The sequence below is a fragment of the Eucyclogobius newberryi genome, unplaced genomic scaffold, assembly GCF_026437365.1.
Source record: "Eucyclogobius newberryi isolate DKJ021-1_F unplaced genomic scaffold, fEucNew1.0.hap1 SCAF_5, whole genome shotgun sequence".
Classification (NCBI taxonomy): Eukaryota; Metazoa; Chordata; class Actinopteri; order Gobiiformes; family Gobiidae; genus Eucyclogobius; species Eucyclogobius newberryi.
Genome location: NW_027316167.1, coordinates 13,186,171 through 13,202,257, shown reverse-complemented (window position 1 = coordinate 13,202,257; position 16,087 = coordinate 13,186,171). Strand labels below are relative to the sequence as shown.

The window sequence follows — 16,087 nt, the reverse complement described above, 5'->3', positions numbered from 1 at the left end:
GTGATACAAGTGTCAAACTAAAATAAAGTCAATCCATTTTGTATGTGATACAGATGACAGGTTTCTATAGGTTGTGTGGACTTGACATTTAACATTAACAATTCTTTGGAATAAGTAGCAGGTTTTTCTACATCTAAACCAGATCTTAGCCTGGTCCAGACCCATGTCAAGTCTGTTACTGCGACTGCCACTTGGAATTGCCTCAAACTAAACCTGAACTCACTCTAATCCAAACTCAACCTAAAGTGGCTTCTACAGGCCTCTAATGCCCATGTCAAACCACTTAAATACAATTATGAACTACATTTGAGTGAAATGAGAAGTCTAACCTGTCACATGCACGTCAACTACATCGATTTGTGATCTCTTGACTTGAGATATCAGTGACACGTGCTGAAATAATGGAGGCCCTGTAAGCTGCAGCCTTTATGCATTGTACAATACGTGAACATTAATACTTAGACGTGAACAGCAAAGAAGCGGGCATATTCTGATTTGTTTGCAGTTAGCAGCGAGGTGCTTAAGACGTTTGCTTTCTTTCTTTCTTTGTCTCAATTCAAAGGCGTTGAATGTGAAGTGATTCAGCGCATGAGGATTCTCAAAGCATAGAAAAGTTCAAAAGCTTCAGTAGATGAGGTTATGTTGCTCTATGTATCCTTTCTGCTCAAATAATATGCTTTGAAAAGTATGCGTTCTCAGTGTGAGCGAAATCACTGGTCCACAGAGCTGACCTGTAACTGTAGGCGACCCACGCAAGCTTCCGAAAATGGCAGAAAAACGGCTGTGCAGTGGTTTAAATGTGTTAATTGGCTTGTAAATGTGATAAAGTTCAAACATGCAGTATTATTCCCTCAAGGTACATCAGATTTCTCCACATTTATAACTGAAATATTACAAGAACCTTACAGCTTTTCAGTTGCAACACCTTTTTTTTCCCTAACTGTTGTTGTTTGAAAGCAGTAGAAACATTTGAGATGTTCAGAACCGTTAAACCAGCCGTCATTTTATGTGTTTGTTATATTGCACTGGTTTGTTTTAACGGCAATTAGTGCGTGCGTGCGCGCGCGTCCGTCTGTCCGTCTCCCTCCTAAAAGGTCCTCAAAGTGTAGGTGATGGTAAAATGTCATGTCATTCTATCTATGTTGTCATTGTGTGCAGATAATATGTAGATAATAAATGGTCACATTTATATAGCGCTTTTCTACCGTCAAGGTACTCAAAGCATTTTACATCAAGGAACCAGTCACCCATTCACACACACATTCACACCCCAGATGTTCACAGACACTGGGGGGCGAGTTGGGTTAAGTGTCTTGCCCAAGGATACAACGGCAGTATTCACATGAGGCAGCTGCGATCGCACCACCAACCTGCGGGCCAGTGGAGGAGCGGGGAGTCGAACCGCCGACCTTTGGATCAGAAGACGAGCATTATCTCATGCATCATCATGCGTCATCAGGTCACCTCTGAAAGAGATAACATGAATCTTTGCATGTTCTATCTCTTTTGGATCTGATTTGATTATGATGATGTGCATACAGTTCCTGTCAGTTTATGTCACTGCTTTTTTAAAAGGATGTGCATCGTCATTGTTCTGGAGAGGGACAGATACCTTTGCCAGGGAAAATGATTATTTACTGTGCACGAGTAAATAAAGATCCATCCTTTGAGAAAGACAACCTCTGTTCAATTTCATTATTTCTTGGTAATTGTTTGCAGAAATTACGCAACAATCCCCAGTTCCTATAACCTGTGTGAACGTGCCTCAAATGGGGACAGCTGACTAGGGCTGGGTATCATGGCCAATTTCCAAAATCGATTCGATTTCGATTCATAACGTCCTGAAACGATTAATCTCGATTTGATTGAATTCAATACGATTCAATTCAATCTGCTCTTAAATAATGAAAATTGGTCAATTGTGTTACAAATACAAATGTACTTTAGTTTTTCTTTTCACCATAAACAGGTTGTAAGTGCAAACTTGTAAATTGGACACTTTAAACTTCAGCTGTAAACAAAACTGTCTCAAGTCTCAAAGGTGCAATTTTGAAACAAAGTAGGTTTTAGACCTGCTTGTGAGGCTCAGTTCAGTGTGTTCAACATGCATCAGCTGCATTATCTCCACTGCACCAATCATTATTTGCAGCGTTGTCCGTCACGACTGCTGGGTCTTTGCTGGTCAGCCCCCCTCTCCTGTGTGGCCCCCCACTCCTGTGGCCCCTTTCAACATATTAGCTATATTATTAGGCCGTGGCTGCAGAGCCGCGGTCAAATGGCCAAGCAGTTTCAGGAACGCTAACCCTAACCCGGCGCGGTCTAAAACGGCGCTAAAACACGGTCAAATAGCGCAGCAGTTTCAGGAGCCGCGGTGCGCGGCCGGCACAAAATAACAAGGCAGTTTCGGCCGTGCGCCGCGGCTCTGTAGACACTCCCATATTATTAGCGGTGTGGCTCGTCAGGTACGACTGCGTTGACCGTGATGTCCAAGTGTTATGCCGACTCTCTCTGCAGATTCAGCATTGTCGTTAGGATGGCGTATTTTCAAACACACGGGATAACTTTCTGTCAGATGTTTACGTTGCACCATAACGTAGTGTGGATCTAGTGCATGAACAAGCCGCTTGAAGCGTTCGTTTTGCACTACCGAGTATGGGCGTAAATCTTTGCAGGCAAAAGTTGTAATGGTTATTACCCCCCACGAGACCGAAGGTTCGCTAGTCCGAAGGTTCACAAGTCCGAAGGTTTTAAAGGTTCGCTAGTCCGAAAGTTCGATAGTCCGAAGGTTCACAAGTCCGAAGGTTTTAAAGGTTCACTAGTCCGAAGGTTCGCTAGTCCGAAGGTTTGCTAGTCCGAAATTTCGCTAGTCCGAACATTCACTGGTCCGAAGGGTCGCTAGTCCGAAAGTTCCTCATAGGCTAAAGTGAAGATGCAGACGGCATCGGGATGTAGTCAGTCTGTAAAATGTGCACAAAGCACGAAGACACGCACTGGGGCTCGTCACGTTTAATGTACCAGCTGCTACAGGAGGCACCGCAAGTTGTACTGTGTATATGGAAATAACAAGGGAACATATTGAATCCTCCGCTTTATGCCCTCATTTGATCATAAGAAAAATGCGTGAACAGAATCCTCCGTTCTATGCCTTCATTTGATCATAAGTATAGAAATGATATATATATAGTGGTCCCTGCCCCACGTGGCGGTCCCTCATCTGCCTGAAGAGTGGGTCCAGCTCCAGTCTCCCTCGTGTCCGTCTGTCCGTCTGTGAGAGTCGGATCTCTCCTTCACTGGAACTCCTCCAGGTTTCTACGCTTTTTTCCCAAAGAGGTTTTTTTTGTAGTTTTTCCTGGCCGAGAAGGAGAGTCTAAGGACAGAGGACCCTGGGACATCGTCCCTCGCCACCACAGACATTGTCTGACTCCATCGCCACCACAGAGATTGTTGATTCGGCCCTCAGAGGCGACTGTTGTTGTGATTTTGGGCCTTACAAAATTAAATTGATTTGATGATCATATATAGAAACGCGTGATCCGATCACCGTAGGATTGGTAGTCAAAAAGGAAATTCAGCTGGCCAAGACGGGAGTGTCTACAGAGCCGCGGCGCGCGGTCGAAACTGCTGGGCTATTTGAGTTAATTCATTCATTAATAATACGATAAGGAGCTCAGGCTATGCACAGAAACAAGTCGGTTATGGAAAATACGTGAGTTTAATCATAAAAAGGGCATCAACACTAGAATAGTCCAAAAAGCAGTGTGTGGGGCAAAGGGAGGCGAGTAGAGCCCGCTGCGCAGACACACATCTTCAGACTCGTGAACCTTCGGACTAGTGAACCTTCGGACATGTGAACCTTAAAATTTCTGAATTTTCGGACTCGTGAACCTTCGGACCAGTGAACCTTCGGACTCGTGGGCAGCCACCGTTGCAACGGCCTCTTATCTTTATGACCAGCGGAGAATCGGCTGGTCATGTTAGTGATTCCCTCAGTTTCATTTGTTTTGCCGGACGGCTTGTTGTCGGATGCTAACGTTAGCGAAGTGTGATACCTTATCAAGTGAGGTTTGTAGTATTTCTACAATAACTGACCTGCGCGTCGCCGATTTTGCAAACCACTTTGGTTTTATCCGGCTCTTTGTCCTTTGTTGTTTTAAATCCGAAATGGTTCCAGACGTCAGACTTGAGTTGGGACGTCTCGCTGAGCCGAGTTTTACCTGTGTCTTGCACGCTTGGCAGGCGGACATAAACGCGCCACTGCTGCTCACGCACAAGACTACTGAGGTTAACTTCACGGGGAAAAATTGATCTCATGCCATGAATCGATATTGCAAGATTGTAATGACATTGATCCAAAATTGATCAAATCGATTTTTTTTAACCAGCCCTACAGCTGACCCACTTTGGCACGTGGTATTACAGGCAAGCTACAATCTAAGAAGGTATTGCTCTGATAATAATGGCAGAGGGAGATGAAGGACACTTTCTCTCAGTCCATAACAATTAAATTCCTCAAAACACAAACTCAAACACATCTTATATCTATATCTATATATCGTGCCATCTTCAGGTCTGGATGAATGCCTCCCCCTCTCTCTACAACATGAAAAGTGTTATGTGTAGGTGTGTGTTTGTGTGTGTAGGTGTGTGTTTGTTTTATGTTCTTTCAGTGGTAGTATTGAGTTCAGTAGTAAATTATATGTGCAGTTTTCCTGCTTTTAGATTCCAGATCTAAATAGATTAGTGGATATATTTTTTATTGTAGCATCTCTTTCCCATTTTGGATATGTTTTGATCTCTTACAGGAACAAATTTCATAAGTCATCATTGACACTGGAACTGCTGTGGAGCCATCCGCACGACCTCTTCTATAGAGTTGATTTTGAGTTGAGAGCTGATTTTAAGCTGGTAGTTTTTCAGATTTATAAAGTTTGACGGTGTTATTGAGTATAGGTATCAAAATACTCCAAACGTGGGCAACCCAAAAGTTATAGGGAGCACAGGAAATACAAATTAAGTGCAACCTTCTACGGTACAGAGCCAATATACTGTAATATCGAAAAACACAAAGCTGCAAAACTCCAAACATCGTGTAAAAGTCTTGCTATGTGTACTTTTTGGAGAGCCCTTTTTTCAAACTCTTATCTCTTCAGCTCATATTCTACAATGAACTGTATGAATATTATTCCTCAGAGGGAGCAGAGAGCGGTGGCAGTAACACCAGGTGCTCCTTGTTCTGAGATCAGATTGAGACAGCTGCTGTCATGATTTATTTGCTGATAATACGCTGGCTGTACATTACCTCGTGACTAATAGCTCGCCCACTATCGCAGTCCGTGACGTGGGTTATTTATTATGTGGAATAATCTCCTCGTTTATGCATAATTAGACCTGGAGCCAAACACTGGAGGCAACTGGGGACGTGACATAATGCAAGGTCTCGCTGCTGATACCCACATTCTGAGCAGCTGCTGTGTGCGTCAAATTAATGGGGAAACAATATTGGAGTGAGTAAATGCATGTAAAATAGTATCTTAATTGTATCACAGTAAAATAGGTAATTTAAAAGAATTTCATGGGTTTTATGTTCTCTCATTGTTAAAGTGTAGATATAGATGCATTTTTATGAGCCTTAACTGGATAAACATACAACATGCAACTTTTTAAATGAACTGTTCCAGAAAGTAGCATCAAACCTACTTATCCTTGTCTTTTCCTATCTAGATAAGTGTTGTATGGTAACACAAAAGCTGAAATACTTTGTGTTTTACTGTGAGCGGGGTTGCACCTCCACAGAGCTGAGCGGCTGGCCTGGTGGTGTCGCCTGCTTGTCTGTCATGAATGGTGATAGAGAAAAGGCATGGAGTTTAAAAGCAAGTCGAGATGTGTAAATAGATATACCTGTGCTCATTTTAATTGATTAAATATTGATCAGTAACATAACATTTGATGTAACTTTATATCGTTGTACACACTCATTTTCTAATAAAATGTAGGGTAATTCGACTGGCATATTTCCAATCAGGTTATGCTCCTGCAGACTAATACAAACGTGTTAGATATACAGTATACATTATTGGAATCAAAATCAGAAAACGGTTTATTGCCATTGAAAGTGCATAAGAACAAGATTCACAAATGAGGAACTTTCTTTGGTAATAATGTACAACATGGAACAAAATATAATGGCAAAAACCTATAAACCTAATTTGACAAACAATCATACTATAATATCTCATACAAAATAAGTGTATGAGTTCAGATATTCTACTTAAATAAAAACATTAGGCTAGTTAGGCTGAATTACAAGTGTGTTTGGAGGGGCAGCTTCTGTAGTACTCGAAGGGGGAAATGGCACTGCACACCTCGACACAACTTATGAAATAATTGGTAAAATAAATGGCACAGTGGTGATAAGTTACTGTACTACTGTAGCCACCGCTGCCCAGGGACTGTCTGACAAAAGTGAGGCTGCCAATCAGTGCCATCAGCCCTTCTGACCATCATCAATCACTCGCACACCACTTTCATCACTTAAGGCAGTGTCATCCGGTCTCCCATCCAAGTAGTGACCAATATATTTTGTAGTTCGTTAAATACTCAACTGTTTTGGTAGTTTTTGGCTATGTAATGTGTTCTGTTTTACTGTTTGCACATACACGTCTGTTTTGAAGTGCACTTTGTCTTTTTTCCGCACACCAGTCCCTCTAGAGGATATTTACATTAAAAGTCAACAGTACTTGCTTGTAATGATTGAAAGTGTTCTGTGAAGTAAAGTGTACTTGAAGATGAATGGGAACTTAGGCATTTTGAAATCCTTGTACAAATAAAAAGCTTGTTTTTTGTAATAATGTTTCCGTAAGCCCTGGGTCCTCTTAAAACTGCATTACTGGAGTACAGAGTAAGCCTGGTCTTATCCAAGCTAAAGCAGGCGAGCGAGTGTAGATAAGCAGAGGAATTGAGTGTTCGAGCCGTATTTGTCACTGAAAATAGGCTATAGCCCTTTACGCATCAAGTACCAGGCATTTTATATTATCTGTAAGTGACTTTGTGTTCTGAAAAACATCCAAGGTACCAATTATTAAAAAGAAAAAAAAAAAAATGGGAGCAGACATTTTTTGAATGTAAGGTGTCTTTTATGTCTAAGCTATTTGTGTGCCACATTACTGCATTATGGAAGTTATTCTCCATGTTCCCACAATAGGTTACACAAAAGCTACTAAATATCACTAAAGTGTCTGAGCTGAATAAGGAATAAACCGGGCTGACAATAAAATGCTGTCTGAGAACTGCTTATCTAATAAGTTCAGTCATGTTTGTGATCTTACAATTGGTCATGAGCTGGAGATTTAGGACCAAAAGGACAGCTTTGAGTGTACTTTGGCTTTGGTGTACAACAGCTATTTGCCTATTTATTTATTTGTTTTTATTCTTTTTTTCTATGTGTATTATTATTTTTAGCTGATTACTGTGTAATTACAAGTTGATTATATTTAATTTTACAGCACTTTGGAAATGGCTCTTGTTTGTAAAATGTGCTACAGAAATAAAATGTATTGGCTGGAGTGAGTCTGGCTTATGACTAGCCTGAGGAAGCCTCATGACCCCATCCCATGAACAGAGAAAGTGTCTGGGGGGAGGGAAATCTTGTGTCAGTGACATGACCCATATTCTGTTTCAAAATTGATGAATGATCTTAACCAAACCTTTTCTGCAGCGATTCTCGTGCTCTATGGAAAAGCATTATCTCCCTCAAACAAACGTCCTTCTTCAGAGCGTGGATTAAAAGTGCTACAGAAATAGTCCCACTTCCTGCTTGGCCCGATACCTGCGCTGCGATTCTCCACCGTGTCACAGACATATCCACAGCGTCACAATCAGAGCAGCTCCATCATTGACCCAGACACCACAAAGATCCACTTCCACTGTTCAAACCCAGCTATTGATCCTGACAAACAGACGCTAGTGCTGCAGTCATTCAGCGCGCCTCTTGTTCTAGTTCAATGCATATACTCGGCGGAGTTTACCTTCAATGAGCAGTGCCAAAACAGCTCGCTAAGTGTTTGCTCAAACGCGAGCAAGACAACAAACAAGGGAGGAGGAGACAGGGAGGAGGGAGAGGAGAGAGGGAGGAAGGAGAGGAGAGAGGGAACATGATAAATGACCTGTGAGGCCTGTGAAGCTGACAGTATTACATTGTTGGCTTCTTCTTAAGAGTGTTATTGCACCATGTGTGCAGTGAACATAGGACGATACGATCACTGTTTTGTTTAATCTGCATTGAGTTTGGGTTTTATTTAAGTCTTAACTTAACTTAATGCACCGGTAATTTAATAACTTGAAATGTGAACGTCTGCTGGCTGGACTTTTGCATCAGAATTTTAGAGGCAATTTGACTACATTCATTCACAGAAATTGATCAAGCAACACTGAAGAAAAAGAAAGAAATGTTGGCCATTAAAAATATATGTTATAATAACAATAATAAAACTATAAAAATATTTTATTTGTATAACGCTTTTCAGGGACCCAAACACGCTGGACATATACAAAAAAGGGGGGGTATTTACAGACAGGGGGGGACAACACGTACAATACACAATAATGAACAGATAAAATAAACAAGACAGGAGAGGTAGAAAGAAAATGATGGGGATGCAACGGACGCCTCTTTTCCTTTTAAATTGTTTAATGTTTGATTTTTCTGGACTCATAACACAGGCGCACTGTACAGGAAGAGCCAGAGTCGGCTCTACCTCCTGAGGAGACTCAGGTCTTTTGGAGTGACAGGGCCACTCCTGAAGACCTTCTACGACTCTGTGGTGGCATCAGCTCCTGTATGGTGTGGCCTGCTGGAGCAGCAGCGTCACAGAGAGGGAGAGGAAGAGGCTGGACAGAGTCATCAAGAAGTCCAGCTCCGTCCTGGGCTGTGCTCTGGACTCAGTGCAGGAGGTGGGGGACAGGAGGGTCCTGGCTAGATTCACATCTATGCTGGACCATGAGTGTCGCCCCCTGCAGGACACTCTGTCCGCTCTGGAGAGCAGCTTCAGTGAGAGACTGATCCACCCTCGCTGTGTGAAGGAGAGGTTTCGCAGGTCTTTCCTTCCTGCTGTTGTCAGACTTTATAACAAACACTGTTAGTCCGAACACTCGCAATACTGACCTAACCATGTGCAATTCCGTCATATGTGCAATTACTGTCGTGATTCATGTGCAATTACTGTGAAATTCATGTGCAATCCATGTACCGTCGTGATACATATTCATGTGCAATTACTGTCGTGATCACATGCAATGGTATTTATGTATTTATTTTATTTATTTTTATCTTTTATTTTCCCCCTCATCCCTTGTTGGGAAATGGGAGGTTTTGTCTATGGGAGTTTATGTTTATAGGAGATCTTCTACTGAGAGTGTTTTTCAAACTTCCTGATCTGTTCTTTTCTTCTGTATCTACCTCTATCTACCTGCGTTGCAACAATGAAATTTCCCCATGTGGGACAATAAAGGCTTATCTTATCTTATCTCTTAACCCACACACTATCTATGAGAGTAGCAAGAGGGTTAAAACAAAACAGAAAGACATCCAAAAGTTGCTCAACGTACGTGTCCCATTTAAGTCTGTCAAATAGGTTGATTCTAAAATGATGTGTAAAGTGTGTGTTAAGTGTAGTTCTAAAAACATATTAAAATGGCAGAGTGATGAACTTCAACAACCAAACTATGAGTAAACCCGGACTAAGCAGCGTTTTTTTTTTTTTTAGATGTTTAGACCCCTTTCCCTCCTTTTCCTGAATGTTTACTAAAACCAGTAGAGGAAAAAACTAGGGAGTAGGCGAAGGAGAGGAGGGAGGATGATAAATCACCAATGGGCTCTACGTGAAGCTGAAAGTATTACATCCTTGGACTGTTCCTCAGTAGGCAAGGTTAGGCACTGTATTGGTGGGCCCACGCTCCCCCCTGAGCCGACAGGAAAGAAAAAATTAGGCAATTACAGGCAAATAAATCTTGTATCCCTTCTTGACGGCAGCTCTCAGCGTCTGGGTGTAAAATGGTGTTAGAATTCAGATCAGGGAATGCATGAAGTACTCAGCACAGCGCCAAGGAAGAAAGGAGCGAGAGGAGCCATATCTGTAACGCTGAGAGCCGCTAAATGCATTATGAGCTACAATAAAATGGTGGATAATTAAGACCTGCGAGGCATATGGCAAAATGGTGTTGTTCACAGCCACACGCACAGCTTTTGTGTGACTTGATGCTGGCCAAGTGTGAAAACTCATGTGTGAGTGGGATGCATATGCCGCCGTATATGAACCCACCAGAGGGTAAAAGATCATGGAAAAATAATAAATAAATACAGTAAAAGGACTGATTTAAGCTTAGTTTGAAAATATCTGGAACAAAAGCTAAATTGGCCTTAAGTGTGTAACAAAAATGACTGTGATGTAGGTTTTGAACTTGACAGAAATACTTGGCAACAAAGTCTTTCTGAATTGCCAATGTTTGTTTCTTTAAAAATGTGAATAGTAGTGGTTCGCTAGTGGTGTGTTGGTTAAGACATTATACATCCTCTCTCTCCCCCATTCAAAATAAATAAATTAATAAATAAAATAAAAGCTTTAAAAAACACTGATCAACAAACTAGATAGGTTCTGTGGTTTGATTACCAGAAATCCAAATATTTCAAGGCTAATCTTCCAAGCTATTCCTGATCAAGATTCAAGCTCAAGATCTGGAGTTGATTTACTGCTCCGGACAGGCCCTGGTGGGTCAAATGCACAAGACCAATTTCCCCACAGGAACAATAAAGGGGACAGACACAAATTCTGTCTTGGACTGAACAAAGACTTAGCCTGACCCAAAACACAACACAAAAAAGCCTAGATTATGACTCCAATTTTATCAAGATGCAAACACTGCTTCTGAGATTTCATACTTCATTGTGATTGGTTAAATCCAGCTGTCATTTACAATAGGAAGAGTGCATGGGAAAAAAGGTCTGTGTTTGTTTGCATGTGAATGAAAATACATCAAATACATGCTGTAAACACATTGTAAACACGCCGGATTGTAGCCATGGGTTAATTTCCTGCGGTAGGGGAAACCGGACTACCTGGATGAAACCTACGCAGACACGGGGAGAACATGCAAACTCCACACAGAAAGGCCCAGGGCCACCCAGGAATCGATACCGCGACCTTTGTGCTGTGAAGCGAGAGCGCTAACTGCTGCGCTAAAGCTTTGAACATGGAGCTGCATTAAACAGCTTAAGCATGTCAATTTCACCTACCTCGAGTATCGTCACAGAAATTATCTCACCATAAAGTCCGTTTCATACGAGCATGGCTATGAATTCTAGAGCTACACAGCAAATACCTTGACAATAGTAATCAGTATTCTGCCCATGGACACTACATGTATTGCTTCATTTTCCATATCGTCTGAGGGCAGATCCCATTTTCCACCTAATACCGAAGGACATATTCCACCAACATACTCGGGGTTTTGATATTCAGGGCACAAAGCCACACCTTCGAAGTTTAGAGGCTGATGAAGTGAGGAGCCAGGAAATAGTAAAGAAACATTTAATGGTAATGGAAACAGACCTGTAGTCAGTATGCATGAGTGTGAGGATGGAGCTGGACAATCGCAGAGCTGGAAGTATATTTTATAATGTTTGTGAGCCATAAACAGCCCGCCCTTGGCTCTTCCCAAGCAGACGGACCATGGAGGCTTTATTGCTGTCATAAAACATGTTCATCTTGTGAGCTGCGACCATTGCTGCCCCTCTGATCCAACACTCAGGGAAAGCACAGTACACAAATGCCACAGCGGTTAATACACTGATGGGCAGTTGTTGTTGTTTTGACGTGTTTTCAATGTCTTGTCTGTTTTTTGGCCTTATTTCTATTAAAACACTTATGCAGCACTCCTTTATTGGGTAATCATGTTCAAAGAATTCAAATTAAGCAAGTTTATAAGTGGTTTACCTTAATACTATAATAGTTACCTTGAATGTATTTGAATTTGCTGCTTATTTTACTAATGACCATTGATTGTAAAATATGATACAACCAACAACATAAAAATATGAGATTTTGGGGGTTTGTTGCCTATGATCTGAGCTGAAAAACTCTGCTGCTGCTGTTGACCAACATACAGAGGGCTTCAAGGACATGTAATTTAACAATCAAAACGACCATTAAAAGCATTGTGTTTTCTTCAACCAAACAGCCTATTTTAAGATTAGGCATTTTCAGGCAGCTCAAGTGTTTTGGGGCATTTCTCTGCACTAAATAGTTTGTGTTAAAATGAATCACTTTTTGTTATTTGGGGTATTTGACAATCTAAGGCATGTCATTTTGTGCTTAGCGATTACGGTCTGATCTTTGAAGCTTTGGCTTTTTTAGTTTGAGGATGTGAAAGCACTGAAAATACCAGGTGTTTGGACCAAATGGGACACTTATAACTACACTATATAATACTCAAAATGTATGTCTGTGTCTTGTTTCATTTCTATGTTCTGTTTAAAACAACAGTAATACCAGGTGGTACAGTAGGGCTGTGGTCGTTTCCCACAATGCATGATACTGTGTGTGAATGATGATGGTCGAAGGTGCAGATTGGCAGCTTCGCTCATATTTATTTGATTTAATATGGGACAATGCACATTAATTAACATGTGTTAGTCTAACATGTAAATAACACCTGTAAAATACAGTAGCCTAAAAACACAGAGGTTAGTCTATGTTATGCTCCAAAAGCCACTGTTTAAACACAAATGTAGTCAAAGTTCCCATGAGACGATGGCTTTTTGGCAGTCGGGCTCGTCAACATTAAGCATCTTAATGTGATGTAAACATTCTGACTAATTGTGTTTTTAGATTAACTGTGTTAGCTAATGACATTTTTGTTGGTGTGGAGGTTGTTCATTAATTCAGTGACTGTGAATATTAGAGTTTATTATGAAATTGAGGTTGTATTTAAATTAGTGTATTTTAGAACTTCATGTACAGGTGAATTTTCTAGCTTTAGTATTTTATGTGGAAATGGTGTTGCATTGAATTGGTTAATTAATTCAAATGCTTAATGATGAATTGAATAATTGTATTTTAGGAGGATTTGTTCATGATGAATTATGACATGTAAAACTGTATTTAAGGAGGTAGGTGAGAATTAGTGCTGATGAATTGTTTATTTATATAGTTTATATTGAAGCTGTGCTGCTGTGTAAATCGGGGTGTTTGATTGACATGTACATTGTCTTTCAGAAGGACTACAGATGGAAACTAACTTGTGGCTAAATCTGATGTGGAGCATCTTTTCTCTTGGTGATTAATGTTATCCGTGCACTGTCCTTGTTTTAAATAAATAAAATAGGTTAATAGTTAGACATCAGTATTCCATCAGTCTACCCCAGGGCAGCTGAGGCAACAGAAGCTTCTCACATACAACACTGACACATGTTTTACAATAGCTGTATGTCATTCATAAAACTATAAATCTTTCAAAACGGTAAGTCATTAACACTCTTTTGGTGCATGATGTGTTTGGTTAATTATTGAACACCCATCTGTTTCTGGTTACCACGTTCTTGTTTAAAACCCAGTGCTAAAACCTTTGATTTTCCCTCCAATAGTCCACAGACATCAAAGAAGTGTGCAGAATAAAGACAATTCAGAGCCTGATTTTCAACACATTATTTCTGTCTATGCCTCCCCGGCAGCCAATCACATAACACGACAACCCCAAACCTAACATGATTATAGTTGAGACCGACGTTTTCACCTCAGTGGGAAATGTCATCATATAATTGACACCTACAGGTAAAGTGCTGGATAATTATGCTGTTGTGAAATCAATTGCTAAAATCTCCATCGTTACGTCTCCTTCAGTTAGACAAATCTCAAGTAATTACACAGCTCTGCACCAAAGCCCCAACAAAATACACTATATTATTTTGCCCCTGTGCAAATACCGGTAAGTGTTTTTAGTGAAGAAATTAAGCATGAAGTCAGGATGTTGTGAACTGTTATTTAGCTGTGTCGTTTAAGGCCTAGTGTAAACTTTAAAGGTGCACTATGTAGCTTTTCCGGTGGAAGGATTCGACTCCACCACCTGCTCGTCTCCATAGAAATGTTTGTGTTGTTCCAGTGTATGGCATTGAACTTATCTCTTTCCACGGAGCCATGCAGGTAGCGCCACCAGGTCAAGTTACAGGTCAGATCCGTGGTGAGGCGAGCGCCCTTACAGTAAGAATCAAATTGTATTTATTTATCCATCCATCTATTTATTTATCCATCTATTTATTGATTTGGTACAACAGTTGCTTCCACAAGTGGTCTTTAATCTTCCTGAGGTCCATTTGGCATCAACTCTGAACACATAATACACAACCGCATTAGCCTTTTTACAATTATATATCAAGAAAATTACTTCTACTCTACCAAGGACTAGTTTATCTACAAAGAATGTGGGGTTGCTTGTATAGATGGCATTATGAACAAAGCACAGAAGGCGTATCTTTAATTTCAGCCATAATAGAGTGGTTCTCATTCACAGCGGTCTTGTGAGAGCAAACTAAAGCGACCCTGGCAGCTTTATTCTGGCTGTAGTTTTTTTTTTTCAAGTGCTCCTTTGTAGCACTGGACAACTGTTTTCAAGACCGAGACTGGACAATACACCTCTGGGACAAAGCAACGCCTCTGCCCATCCTGACACAATATGATTTATCTCATCAGGCCATGAGAGCTGCTTGTCTAACTCGACACCCAAGAGTTTAGGTCACATGGTTCCTTTAACAGATGCTTAGTACCAAATAACAAAAGAATATATATTTGGTTTTGGACATTTTTAGAAGTCATTTATTCATCAGATGTTGAAGGTTCAGGCTTGGATTGGTGATTGAAGGAGGTTCACAGACTAAAGCTGCATCATCTGGAAACATACAGCTTCTGCAAAAAAGATTCAGCTGCATTGATCCGGACACTGCTCCAAAAAAACCATCCAAGAGCCAATCCCGAGCCACAGACCTGGTCCGAGAACCCAACCATCCAACCTACTCCGCCCACCCCAACATCCCTACAACGGCCACAGCAACCCCACGTCCTGCCTCCCCCACCGCCACCGAGCACCTGACCAAAGACCAAGGAGAAAAACGTTCTCCTTGGTATTTGCTACTCTCATAATACATTTAACATTGTCACAAGGAGAGTCAAGATCTCAACTGCTCAAATTGGCTTATGAAGAAGTTATTTAAGTAATTGGCATTATCATGTGTTTAATGCCCCCTTCAGTCTCCACAGTATTCAAATTGTTTGGCTTTTTGCACATACATTCCTGTAATACTTTCCACAATGTTTGCTGTCATTTGAAGACTTTTTTTTGTCAATAATATGCTTTCTTTTTTTATAGTAGAAAAAGCTTCAGTTGTAGTCATCTGGACTCAGTTAGAAAAAAATAGACGTTTCGACTCTCATCCAAGAGTCATTGTCAATAACAGAATTTAGGTCGGGAACTCCGATATTTATACTCTTCTGTGGTAAGACCAGCCCATTGGGCGGAGCCTTCCTGGAGTAGAAAGAGTTGTTTGTTTCAACTTTATCATCCAGACCGGGCCCTGCAGGATCAGCTGATAAGTGTCATGTCACGACAGTCAGACAACATACTTTTGTCTTTATAAATGAAAAAACAAAAGAATATTTAAAAGAAGACATGATGAATTTGATCAGCGGTGACTCAACTCTGGCAAAAACAAAGACGTAACAAAAGCATCGTTAATATAGGTGCAATTGTTTGTTTGAGCTTGAGCAACAAAGAGCCTGTGTGATAAACATTATTACTCATGCAAACGTTTTGCTGTGACACAATTGACACAACACTACGAAATGTACAAAATAATATGTCATGAACAAAATGAGGCAGAACAACACATTTCAAACTCTGTTGAAACAAATTTGGTACCGTATTGTTTTTTCAGCAGGTATTTCTTTCAACTCTTACAATGTCTTTGCTTGTGCTCAGGTCTTTTAATTTGCTCATGAGAATATTAAATCAGACAGAGCTCCATCCCTCATTCACAACGCTTTGG

At 40.8% G+C, this 16,087-nt stretch overlaps 1 protein-coding gene across 1 annotated transcript in view; it reads right to left on the bottom strand.

The window, feature by feature from the left end:
- lims1 (LIM and senescent cell antigen-like domains 1) overlaps positions 1-16,087 on the bottom strand; it is a 135,009-nt gene that overhangs the window by 13,721 nt on the left and 105,201 nt on the right. The gene's annotated exons all lie outside the window — the stretch shown is intronic.